The sequence below is a fragment of the Gekko japonicus genome, unplaced genomic scaffold (assembly GCF_001447785.1).
Source record: "Gekko japonicus isolate JY-2015 unplaced genomic scaffold, Gekko_japonicus_V1.1 scaffold5361, whole genome shotgun sequence".
NCBI classification, from domain to species: Eukaryota; Metazoa; Chordata; class Lepidosauria; order Squamata; family Gekkonidae; genus Gekko; species Gekko japonicus.
The window spans coordinates 23,460-36,078 of record NW_015172711.1 but is presented as its reverse complement, the minus strand read 5'-3'; the positions used below and the strand labels follow the sequence as shown (position 1 = coordinate 36,078).

The following is a 12,619-nucleotide window of genomic DNA, read 5'->3' as shown; positions in this document are numbered from 1 at the left end:
CTCGCCACCGCCGCCGCCGTGGAGCCCGGCCGAGCCGGGCGGTGAGGGGGGTGGAGGACCGGCCTCGCCGCCGCAGCCTTGGGGAGATTGAGGGGGGGATGGAGGAGACGGAGCTCTTCTCCCCCCCCGCGAGTATCGCGGGTCCCCCTCTTGTTCTTTATAATCCCCACCATAGAGTTTGCCTTTTTCACCACTGCAGCACAGTGCGTTGACACTTTCATTGAGCTATCTACTACGACCCCAAGACCTTTTCCCCTTTCAGCCTCAGCAAGTTCAGACTCCATTCGCCTACACTTAAAGTTGGGGTTTTCTGGGTCCCCATGTGCATCACTTTACACTTACTAACACTGAACTTCATTTGCCAGATTGTTGCTCACTCACTCAGTTTGTGGAGATCCTCCTGGGGCTCTTCACAGACCACCTTGTTTTTCACCATCCTGAATAATTTCGTGTCATCGGCAAACTTGGCCACTGCACTGCTCACTCCTAGTTCCGGATAATTTATGAACAAATTAAATAGTACCGGCCCTAACACCAATCCTTGCGGAACCCCAATGCTTACTTCCCTCCATTGTGAGAACTGTCTAATTATTCTTTCTCTTTGCCTTCTGTCATTTAATCAAGAGAACCCGTCCTCTCATCCCATGACTGCTGAGTTTACTCTGGAGTCTTTGGTCAGGTATCTCTCCTTAATAGTCGACTTCACCACTGTACTGATAGAGTACATAAATCTGGAGACATTTGTTTACATTGTGCACTAGTTGACATGGGCTGCTTCTGCACAGATGTTTCCCTCTATATTCTCTTCTGAACGACAGAGGTTCATTTTGGGGCTTCTACGTGATATCATCTTGCAAAACTTTCACGTTTTCCCCACCACCGCTGATGGCTTCCCAAAACCTTCTTTTGTATACACCTTATTTTATGTGCGGCATATTATTGTGTCGGGGGGTTCAGACACTGGAACTGACCTGGGTATCTCTGGACCTCTGAGAGGATCTAGCTGGGATTCTATGCCAGATGGAGGGGCCATGGCTCAATGAAAAAAAACATCTGCTTGGTATACAGAAGGTCCTTGGTTCAATCCCCTGCTTAAAAGGACCAGGCAGCAGGTGATGTGGAAAACTTCTACCTGAGACCCTGGAGATCGGCTGCCAGTCTGAGTAGATGATACTGACTGTGATGGACCAAGGGTCTGATTCAGTATAAGGTAGCTTCATTATGTCTTGCATCATATATCATGTGTTGCTGGGTGGTTTTTGCAGACCAACTTGCAAGGAACAGGGTTCTCTGAGGACAGGAAGTTTTAACATTTGCCAAATTTGAATAGTAGAAAAGGAAGTCAGGAAACACTTTCACTGACACCCCCCCCCCGTTTGTCTTCACCTCTTGTAGGCACTGTGGGAGACTGGAAGGACCATTTCACTGTGGCTCAAAGTGAATACCTAGACGAAGTCTGTGCCCGAGAACTGGGGGGCAGCGGTCTGACCTTCCGCATGCAGCTCTAAGCACATCTTTGGGCCCATCATGGAAACTTTAACCCAAACGTGCCAGATACCAGAACTATAGATTTCATGTGCATTGAATAAAATAAGTTATGAAGCCACAAACGAGGGCCGGCCGCATCAAAATTTTACATGTGGATTTTTAAAATTAATCACGTCTGTATTTTTCATTTCCAAATTAATTTTAATTAAACAAATAGCCTTGCTTGATACCACCATTCCGTTGCCCATTTCTTAATCTGTCTGTGTCTTAAGCTGTATACATTTCTGTCCAAAGAGCTCAGTGTGGTGTATGTGGCCATTTTATCCTCCAAAACCTCTGCTGCCAGGGAGGCATCCACACAAAGGGCACAATAAATTTCATCATGACTTCTTTATTCTAGTCTGAGAGGTTATGCTGGTTTTGGAAACAATAAAAAAAACCCAGTTTTCCAGAGCTGAAAATGGAAAGGCAATGACTAGGATCCACGGATGCTGAAGCAGAAACATAAATGGACTTAACACCAGGGGTCATTTCATAGAAAAAGAGTGAGGGGAACTCATTAGCATAACTCATTAGCATATGCCACACCCCCTGACATCAGGGGCCCGGCGGTGGACCTGCAAGGCCGGCGGGAGTACGAGGAAGCCCCGCCAAGGCCCTCCCTGGCCCCAGGCAGGCAGGGGTGGGGAGAGGCGGGGAGGAAGCAACTTACCCTCCCTCTTCTCCTACCTCCTCCTGGCTGAATGAGGGCCGGAAGCGGGGTGGCCGGAAGCAGGGGGCGGGGCTTCGTCGTGTGCCCCCCATACCTCACCCGGGGGAACTGTGTTCCCCCGCGATCCCCCCCGAAATGACCTCTGCTTAGCACAGATCTGTTTGTGCAAGAGCTTGTGCAGCACCTATTGTTTTCCTCCCATAAACTGGTTATAGTTGTTGCTTGTGCAACAACACTACTCCTTTCCTCCTGTAAACTGGTCATACAAGATCTTGCACTGGTGGAAATGCAAGTGGGGATGCACTGCCGTAAGTTTCATGTCGCGCAAGTGGCCTGACCTTCCATACACAGCGATAAAGCGCACCTTCGGGTGACTCAATGAAACTGTCACAAAAATGTGCCTGGACTGTTGATAGCACTCCTATTTGGTAAAATATGCCTTGACTCTGTAAGCAAAGGACAACCAACTTTGTGCAGTGTTTCATTAATCATTGTATATGAATTTGCAAATGAACTGGAATGAAAGTAATTTAGAGATAAATCCTAAAGTGGTCTACTTGGAAAAAAGTCATGTTTTGTTCAATGGAATTTACTCCCAGGAAAATGTCCGTAGAACTGCAGCCTCAGTTGTCCATTTATCATTCCCATTCTGATTGGCAGGTCTTAAATGGTTTCTAACATTTGTACTCCACGCTTCCTCTAAGGAGTTCAGGGTGGCATATGTGAGGCATTTATCAATTTTATACTCACAACATCTCTGTGATCAGATTGTAGAGGGGAAAAGACCGTGTTTAGGTGAGATCCGAAAGTGGTTTAAAGCTGCAGCTACACCTGAAGGCATTAAATTTAGGGTTTGGATCCAGCCAGCTATTTCACATATTCTCATGAAATTCTTCTTATTACAACACCCCTCTCACAGGGTATTTGTCCATGCCAATCCCATGAGGTTAACAACTCTGGGTTGGGAAATTCCTGGAGATTTGGGGGTGGAGCCTGGGAAGGAAGCTCAGCATAGGTGTGTGATGCTATCTAAAGTCTGCCCTCGAAAGCTGCCATTTTCTGCAGGGGAACTGAATTTTATCGCTAGGGAAGGTGAGAACAGAATGGAACTAAAAACAGGAGGAAAGAGTCAGTGGCCAGGACCAACACCTCAATCCAGTCTCCAGCTTTGAGAGAAGAATAGGAGTACCCAGGGGTAATTTCCTGCAGGAGCACGCAGGAGCGGAGCTCCGGCAGTAAGGAGCCAAGGGGGCGGGCACATGCAACAAACCCCGCCCCCTGCTCCCAGCAGCCCTCAGTCAGACCACGAGGAGCAAGAAGCAGAAGCAGGTAAATAAGTTGCAGATTCCCCCCCCACATTCAGGTACAAGCGCTCCCTCCTCTGCAAGGACAGATCTGCACATCCCCCCCCCCAAATACCTAGCATTCCAAAGTAGTCCAGTGGAGCCTGAGTGGTGGGTTTTGCCTTCTGACATACTTCCGGTGATGTCAGGGGGTGTGGCATATGCAAATACGTTATGCTAATGAGCTCCTGCACCTCTTTTTCTACGAAATTACCCCTGGGAGTACCAGGTTACTGCATAGGGCTGCCATCTCTGGGAAGATTGGGGGGGGGGCAGAGAGCAAAACGCATCATGGTTCCCATCATAGTGCTGGGCTGAAACAGCAATTCACACTAGGCAATTGTGTGAAGGAAGGGTGAGGAGAGGGGAACAGCAGCAATGGCCTCCAGCAGTGTTCCCTCTAAGCTGAGTTAGTGTGAGCTAGCTCACAGTTTTTTAGCCTCTGGCTCACACATTTTTGTCTTAGCTCAGGAAGGGATGGCTCCAGAGCCAACTAATTTATGCAGCAGCCCAATCGCTCGCTCACAACTTTATTTATTTATTTATTATTCAAATTTATACCCCGCCCTCCCCGCAATGCAGGCTCAGGGCGGCTCACAATCAATTCTATATTGTGCATAAACATTAAGAGAAAGAATGTATGGGCTTCCAGAAATACTACATTGTGATATCACTTATTGGCCCCGGTCACACGGGACAGAAAATGCGGGGGGGGGGAGGCGTGGCTCTTTGCGCCGTCGCAATCTGATGCGCGATTAGGCGATCAGACTTGACAGCGGCACACCGGGGCTTCCACCGTCGGCACACGCAGCAAACAGGACGCCGGCGCAATCACCCCACGGGAGTCCGGGGGCAGCCCGGGGCAAACCATTTGCTGATAGGTCAATCCTGGTAGCTTTTAACTACGCGGCTTCGGCGGTTTGCCATGGGTTGGCCACGGGAGTGCTACGCCTCCCAGATGTTCCAGTGAGATCGCGCCCGGAAAATCCGCCGGAGGACCATGCCTTCAGCGGGGCAAATGCTCCGTGTGACCGGGGCCATTATATAACAAAATCATAGAAGCTGCAGCAAAAGAAAACTTCCAGCTAAACTTTAATGCCAGTAGCTCACAAAGTTGATTTTTTGCTCACAAGACTCCACAGCTTAGAGGGAGTGCTGGCCTCCAGGATGGGTTAGGCGGACCCAGCCTGCCCTGCCCACGGCTCCTTCCAGAGCAAGGGAGGTGTTCCCTGCCCCCAGGGGGAAGCAACCAGTGTTTCCTTCAGTCCCGTCTCTTCATCTCTCTCTTTCTTCTACATTCGCAGCTAAAATTGGTTCCATTCCTTTATAAACTTTAATTTTTAACTAAAACCTCTTTTTGTCAGTTGTATCACTGAGGATCCTGGGCACATTCTGTCAAAGGTGAAATTGTGTGAAAGAAAACCTCTGCCCTCCACTAGCCATTGGCACATATCATTCTGTCAAAAATTAAACCCGTAATCCACGCAGGCAGCCCGCCCAATCCTTGCAGGCAAGAAACCGCAGGCAAGAATCCATGTCCTCCCCATTTTCATGGCACTCTCTCCCCCTCTTTTACACACACACACAACTTCTGTGCACAGACCAAAGGAAGCAAGACAGAAAAGGCGAGGAAAGAAAGGACCTCTGATTGCCTGAGGAGACTGAAGTGGGTAAGCGGTCGTGCCCGTTGACACAGCCAGAACCAGAAAAAAGAGGGATAGGGCCATGAGGAGAAAAGGATCGCCAACTCCAAATCGAAAATTTCCTGGAGATTTGGGGGTGGAGCCAGTGGAAGGTGGGGTTTGCAGAGGGGAGGGGCCTCAGTAGGCTATAATGCCCTAGTGTCCACCCTCCAAGGCAGCCGTTTTCCCCAAGGAAAACTGACCTCTGTCATCTGGGGATCAATTGTAATTCCAGGAGATTCCCAAACCCCACCTGGAGATTGGCAACCCTGCCTGTTCTATTGTCTGACCAGATGATGGATTTCAAATCTGAGCATGAAAGTTTAGACTCTGTGACGTGCTGCAAGCTGGTGCATTACGGCAGACAACTGGGACCACTTACGGGTCTTTAAAGCCCGGCCTGATGACCTTCTCATCTGCAGTTACCCAAGAGCAGGTAAATGGGGATCGAGAACAAATATGGTGAAAAGTACTGGGTTCGCCGCATGGAGGACTCGGACAACAACATGCGGTTGCACATGTTTATTGTACTTAACACAAGACTAATCCTAACGGCCCGACAGGGCCAACTATATACATATCCACCCAGCACCCCCTATTCCCATTGGAGGGTTTGAATGTCCCGCCAAGTGGCTATTGGTTGGGGCTGGGGGAAACCAGGATCCAAAGTTTCCTTTGTTCCAGGAGTCAAGCTCCTGCATGTGCCGTGGACCCTTGGTGGCGGTCAGGGGTCATTTTGTAGAAAAAGAGCTAGGGGAACTCATTAGCATAACTCATTAGCCTATGCCACACCCCCTGACATCAGGGGCCCGGCGGTGGACCTGCAAGGCCAGCGGGAGTGCGAGGAAGCCCTGCCAAGGCCCTCCCTGGTCCCAGGCAGGCAGGGGTGGGGAGAGTCGGGGAGGAAGCAACTTACCCTCCCTCTTCTCCTGCCTCCTCCTGGCTGAATGAGGGCTGGAAGCTGGGCGGCCGGAAGCAGGGGGCGGGGCTTCGTCATGTGCCCTGCCCCCCTGCACCTCACCCGGGGGGACTGCGTTCCCCCGCGTTCCCCCCCGAAATGACCTCTGGTGGCGGTCCATGTACATAACATATGGCATACTGCCAGTGCTACAAGGAAAAAAGCACAGAGAGACTAACAGGCTGGATTGTCATACCTCGGTATCTTCCCTCTCCTGTTCTCCCCAGGAACCACCTGGATCCAGGAAATCGTGGACATGGTCCAACATGGAGGGGACCCACAGAAATGTGCTTGGGCCCCCATGTACAAACGAATGCCTTTCATAAATTTGTTACCTCAGAGTTCAGTAGTCCCAACAGGTCAGTAGTAAGTCCTGCTTCAGGAAACAGATGTGTGAAGGTAGCGGGGGGAAGATCTCTCGGCAACAGACTGAATTTCATCTTCTGGCATTTTAGGTTTGGAAGAGGCGGAGGCGATGCCCTCTCCCTGCTCTCTCAAATCTCACCTCCCACTTCGACTTCTGCCGCCTTCCTTCCGGGAGCAGAACTGTAAGGTCAGGACAACTGAGGCGACATTGCTGACAAGGGGACAAGTCTTAATGTGAGGACAAGTCCTTGGGGACCTGTTTCAGTTTCCTGGCTCAAGCTGGTAATGTGTAAAGTGTAGTGAGTGCTTCTGTACATGTGCAGAGCTTAATTTGGCTTTTTTTTTTTAACCATCTAAGTCAGGGATCCCCAACATGGCGCCTGTGCTGCCCCTGGCAGAGTTAACTGTAAGTAACAGTGGTCAGTTAAATGGCTGTTTTTTCTACGAAACGACCCCTGACTCTGGGGATCGTAGTCCCAGGTTAGGTGTTCCAAAGCAGCCTCCTTACTGGCTCATAAAGGGTCATTGCCTGTAGCTCTGAGGCACAAAATAGGATTTATTGTTCTTTTCCTGCTTTCTTTGTTCTACTCTTCAGCAAAGAGACGGGAGAATCCCATCTTTTTTCTCACCATAGCTATTAGAATTTACCTGGATCACTAAATTGTAAGTTCCCATCCAGTCATCAGTTTGGATCATGAGTAATGATCTCCTGCAGGCTCGTGGAGTGAAATAAAGATGATTTAAGTCTCTTCTTGGCTGTGCATTTGCTCACACCTAGAAAAAGTGCTTGGCTCAGCCGGGGCTGAGCGCCAGACAGAACAGGCCGTGGGCGCCATGGTGCCTGCGGGCATCAGCCAACATCTTTCCCAGAACCTGCTAAGTGTTTTTAGAAAGTGGGTAAGACCAGGTGGAGCTTTTGTCCAGCAGGGCTTCTGGGGGAGGGGGGGGCATTTTTTGGTAATGTGTCTGCCTGCAACTGGAAGTCAGGTTGACCTCTGGTGACTGACCCCTACTGGCAGCCTGGAGGATATTCAGAGAGGTGGCTGAATAAAGCCTGCCTCTGTCCTCCCAACTTGGTACTGCAAGGAAGTCTCCCATCCAAGTACTAACCACAGTCAACGCTGCTTAGCTTCCAAGATCTGACAAGATCAGGCTTGCCTGGGCTATCCAGGTCGGGGCTTCTGATTGGCCACTGGAGACGATGCTGCCATGAGAGGCAGGGGAGCAGGAGATGCCTTGACAGTTATGGGGATGGGGGGCTGTCCAGGTGTCGCTGTGGCTGGGAAGAAGGTGCTCTTCGCTGGATACAGCATCCTTCTCCAGGCGAGAGGGGTAACACGCTTGCCCTTTGATGTGTTCACACCTCTTGAGGGGAGGGTCCAGGTTTGGTGGGTTTGAGCCCCAAGGCTTGGCACACAGATTGGCTGAAGGCCCCCAGAACACACGTGGGGTGGGGTCTGAAAAGGGGAGCTGTTCCTTTGTATCCCGTCCAGCGCCAGTTGTGACTAAGCCAGCACCTCTAGGCGTGAGCCAACACACGACCACTGAAGAAAGCTTCAATCATCTTTATTCAACTTCACACGCATTCAGCAGATCATGTACTCACAACAGCTGGGTGGGAAGTTACATCTTGTGATCTAGGTTAGTTCAATAGCCACGGTGAGGAAGAGATGGGCTTCCCCTCTCCTTGCCGTAAGGGTTGATGAACAAAGAAACGGAAAAGATCCATAAAAGTCAGGAAATTGCTCTTAATGAGCCAGTCAGAGGGAAGCTTCTGGGACCCCCTAACTGCGAACTACAATTCCCAGGAGCAACAAGTCTTAAAGATACAGCACAGTTTTACTAAGCTACAGATAACGCTGACTGGGGGCAGCACACTTTGTTTGGCGGGGAGAGAGAGAGAGAGAGAGATAGAGAGAGAGAAGACGGCGGTGAGTCTTGGGTCTTTGGTTGAGTGTGTTGGACTGTGTGTTTTGCCATGAAGGATGACAGAGGAGAAGGATGCTTAAAGAGGGCTGTAGGTGCACCAGGGAGAGGGGCATCCTACAACTGCCAGAGATCAGGTGTAACATGAACTGTAAGTACTTTAGACCCAGGTGGGCAGCCGTGTTAGTCTGTAGGAGTAGAATTCTGTAAGAACTTTAGTCAGCAACTATTTGGGTTTCTTTTCCTTAGGGCACCTAGATTCCGTCCATTGCAATATCCTGAGTTTGCACCTTGTAAAAATAAAGTTTATTTAACTTGAGAGAGTCGGCACAAGTCCTCACCTTGCCTGCCTGGCCATCTAGCATGCTACTGAGTGACACCCCTGGGAGGCTGACTTTGGGCAACCCACGTGAAAGAGAGAGAGGGGGCCGGGTTTTCCTGGAAGGGATGGCAACACAGTGACAGAGACCACGACAGAGATCAAATTGGCCATGCAAACTTTTTTTAAAAAAAAAATATATTGCTTTGGTAGCTGCTACTACCACAGCACAAAGCTATGTGGCTGAAGGTAAGCTGTCTGTATGCAAAAAGATATTAAAACAATATGATCATTTAAAAATGCACCTAGTTGAGCAGAGCTTTTGCCTGGAACGTTGAAGATTTACCATTATAGTTATGCCTGACCCCTCTCCTGACATTTCGTGATGGGCTCTGCCTCGGGTTGCCAGGTCTGGGTTAGAAAATACCTGGAGACTTTGGGGGTGGGTCCAGGAGAGGGCGGAGTTTGGGGAGGGGAGGGGCCTCCACATGGTACAATGACATAGAAGCTACCCTTCGAAGCGGCCGTTTTCTCCAGGGGAGCTGGTCCCTGTCAGCTGCAGATCAGTTGTAAAAGTGAGAGATCCCCAGGCCCCACCTGGAGGCTGGCAACCCTAGCTCTGCCTCTTGTGGCAGCCATTTTGCAGCTGTGCCAACCACCCTGCATCGAAATTCCAAAGATGCCCGCAGGCTCAATAAGGTTGGGGACCCCTTATCTAAGTATTGGTTGGCAAATGGCAGGACAGCGTGCCTTTTAGATTTAAATGATGGCAGAGGGTGAACTGTCTGGATCCTGAACTCTGTGTGGTTCTCTCTCTTCTTTCTGTTGTATTTCCACAGATCATTTATGTAGCCAGGAATCCCAAGGACAATGCAGTGTCTTATATTCACTTCCACCGCATGACCCTGATGATGCCAGAACCAGGGAACTGGGACCAGTATTTGGAGAACTTCCTTGCTGGGAAGAGTGAGTGGATGCTACCCCTGGGGAAAGAAAGCCGGTTGGTCTAGGGAGGAGGACAGCACCCCCAAGGTTCAACTACTAGATATGAGAGGAGGAGAGGGATTCTGGGTTTGTCTCAAGTGATTAGGCTAAATAAAACTATCTTTGGAGGGAGGGAGCTATAAGACGTCTTCACTGTTTTCTTCCCAACTATGCAAAAATTGCAGGCTAGATTTGGGAGGGGATAAAGTATGGTTGCCAGGATCCTCCTGGCGGGAGATGGGTGGGACTTACCAGGAGAAAAGCCCAGACCATGTTGCCGGCGTCACATAGGAAGTGACATCATCATGCCAGCGACTTCTGGATGACACTCTGGAATTTGGACACTCTGTGGTTAAACCGGATTCTACCATAGAATTTTGCCCAAATACCAGAACATTGCCTGGAAGTCTCTGGCATGATGATGTCACTTCCTGTGGGCAAATGGTCTGGGCCTTTCTCGTTCTCCTGGTAAGTCCCTCCACCGGCCAGCTGATGGGCAGCTGTGGGGCAGGGGCTGGCAGTGGGGGGCCCATGCTGCCACCGGAGTTCTAGCAACCCTAGGATAATGTGCGAATCAGAAGGCCATGGGCACACCATACACCTCTTGTGTCTCTCTGCAGTCGCCTGGGGATCTTGGTTTGACCATGTCCGTGGTTGGTGGGAAGCCAGGGACCAACGCCCAATTCTGTTCCTCTTTTATGAAGATTTGAAAGTGGTGAGCTGTTTACTGACACGCACACACCTCCCTGTGATGCAGTAGTACTTTTAGCTTTGAAGGAACTCTACTGCTAGTTGTGCTCTAAAGCCAGGCAATTTTTATGCCAAGGCTGGGACCTTCTGGCAGCAGTTCCCTAATCATGGGTGTTTTCATATCGAAGGACTTTTCTGTGGTGGTCCTGTTCCTGGCGTCATAATTGTTGGGCCAATTGCGATTGTAAATGAGAAACAAACTGGCCCTTAGGACAGCCTCGGAGGCAGCCATAATGCTCCATGTCAATCATCTTGTCTCCCTTCCTTGTTAGGACCCAGCCCGGGAAATCTGAAAGGTGGCCCAATTCCTGGGCTTCGAGCTCTCAGAACCAGTCCTGAACAAGATTGTGGAGCACAGAAAGTTTGACAATATGAAAGCCAACCCAATGACTAACCACATCACACTGCGTCCTTTCAGCATGAACCAAAATGTGTCACCCTTCATGAGAAAAGGTTCGTTCCAGCCCCAGTTCTGATGTGGGAGGGATCTCACGTGGCTAGCGGGGGGAAAAGAGGAGGGGAGGATCAAGGGTGTAGACTTTCCAATTTCCCGGGGGGGGCTGGGGCTGGGCCAGAGGCATTGCTGTGCTAGGAGCAAGAGTGACTCCCGGGGGAGGCTGAGCACTTTCCTGAAAATTTCGGCGGGGGCTGAAGCCCCGCCGCCCCCACGAAGATTACGCCTATGGGGAGGATCAATTACAGCACGGCTGTGACTTTTAGCAGGGTTAGGGAAGCCGTTTTAGGTCCAGAATGTAGTCAAAAGAGATGGGGGATATCACTTGATCTTGGGAAGGATGGCTCCCGAGCAAGCTAATTTAGGCAGCCAAATCGTTTGTTCACAACTTTAATGCCAGTAGCTCACAAAGTAGAATTTTTGCTCACAAGACCCCCACAGCTTAGAGGGAGCATTGGTTCTGAGCAGGAAACTCTGATCTGGAGAGCCGGGTTTGATTCCCCACCTCTCCACATGAAGCCTGCCGGGTGATCTTGGGCCAGTCCGAGTTCTCTCAGAACTCTCTGAGAGTTCTAAGAAAGCTACACCTACATATTTCTACAGACTAGCCTAGGCTGTAGACAGTTCTTTCTGTAGCCCTCATTACTGCAGTTCAGAGATCTTTTCGTAGAAAAAGAGCGGCAGGAGCTCATTAGCATACGGTATGCTAATGAGCTACTGGGCTATTCGCATATGTCTAGGAGCTGGTGCAAATGGTGGCAGCAGCAAGCCCTGCCCCCAGCTCCCCACGCCAAAGCGCTGGGGCCAGGGGGAGGCACGGAGAGCCCCGCAGCCGGGTCCCCTGAGTGGGGGATGCAGAGGAAAACCCACATAGGGGGACTGGAGAGGAAGCAGTGCAGTGCTGGGCAGATGTCCCCAACAATGCTTGACTGCTGCAGACGAGGTTGTTCTGCCTTGCTAAAGCCCCAATGGAGTGGCTCTGCCCACTCCCCCCCCAGCACCCCCTCCCTTGCATCAGTTGCTTGCAGGCCACATAAGAACCTTGTATGGGCCAGATCCAGCTCCCGGGCCTTATGTTTGACACCCCTGACCTAGAGTCTAGACTGCCACTCCAGCCATTACACCAGCTCTCCAAAACCACTAAAATGGAAACCTGGGACAATAACCAGCATAAAAGCAACACCAACACCCACGAGCTATTTAAAGCATCCCATCGAAACAACCATTCAGCTTTATATTAAAAAAAATTATCACCAAATCAACCTCCCACATCAAGAGAATCCCTCTGAAACAGAACTATTTTGCCACTGCTCCTAAGAGTAAGTGATGTAGCCAGGGGTTATTTCATAGAAAAAGAGGTGCAGGAGCTCATTAGCATAACTCATTAGCATAACTTATTTGCACGCCCCCTGACATCACCGGATGTGTGTCAGAAGGAAACACTCACCACTCAGGCTCCACTGGACTGTTTTGGATTGCTAGCTATTGGGGGGAGGGGGAACACACAGATCTGCCCTTGCGGAGGACGGAGAGCTTGTACCTGAATAAAACTTGGTCTTAAAGGTGTCACTGGACTGTTTTGGATTGCTAGCTATTGGGGGGAGGGGGAACACACAGATCTGCCCTTGCGGAGGCGG

General features: G+C 50.3%; 2 pseudogenes; both read left to right on the top strand.

Moving 5' to 3' along the window:
* LOC107119338 overlaps window positions 1–1,547 on the top strand; it is a 6,092-nt pseudogene extending 4,545 nt beyond the window's left edge.
* A 970-nt stretch (window positions 1,548–2,517) lies between these two features.
* LOC107119341 overlaps window positions 2,518–12,619 on the top strand; it is a 10,833-nt pseudogene continuing 731 nt past the window's right edge.